Source organism: Phaethon lepturus, unplaced genomic scaffold (assembly GCF_000687285.1).
Source record: "Phaethon lepturus isolate BGI_N335 unplaced genomic scaffold, ASM68728v1 scaffold38395, whole genome shotgun sequence".
NCBI classification, from domain to species: Eukaryota; Metazoa; Chordata; class Aves; order Phaethontiformes; family Phaethontidae; genus Phaethon; species Phaethon lepturus.
In genome coordinates this window covers 21,443-22,128 of record NW_010543269.1, presented here as the reverse complement: position 1 = coordinate 22,128, position 686 = coordinate 21,443, and positions in this window count along the sequence as shown.

Here is a 686-nt window from a genome sequence, read left to right as displayed (position 1 = left end):
GGAATGCTGGAAGCTATAGGAGACCTCACCTGACATGGGGTTCTCCGTACTGTCACGCTTCTGGCTTTACTTTGCTCTCTGTCCCGGGACTCCAGATCCCAGAAGCATTTCGGAAACCCTGCTTCTCATTCATCAAAGATTCACAGATCTTCAAGATGAAGTATTTCAGGATTAACAGGTCAACAATTTTCCACAATCCCAGTTTTGCTGAAAAGTTTTTTATGATGTTTAGGTGGAAGAGGCTGGTACACTTACGGCAGCGCTGTGATCAAAGCTGGATTTTTAAAGAGAGCCGTAGAATCTTCATACTGCACGTCTGTAGATTATGTGGACAATTCACACAAAAAGTAGGATAATGTCTTGCCCTTTTCTCATGAAGTGGTCAGCTGCCAGAAAGTCGGATTTTATCCTAATTCTGCAGCCGTATTTTTAATGGCACAGCTGTCTACTGCTTTCTAAACTTAAGCAGTAACCTAAGCAAAAGGTTTCCTAAAAAGTGGGACCTGTCCTGAGAACTGGCCCATCCTAAGAGTCAGGCTCCCATTCTCTTCATTAAACCATAACAAGATCTGCAATGAAACATCTGGTACGATGGAAGTCTGGTCTGAAAGCTGTTCAAAGTCCGTTTGGCTGCTCTGGCCCTACGGCCTCGGGCTGCAGCTGTTTTCCTTTCGGTTTTGCCTTAC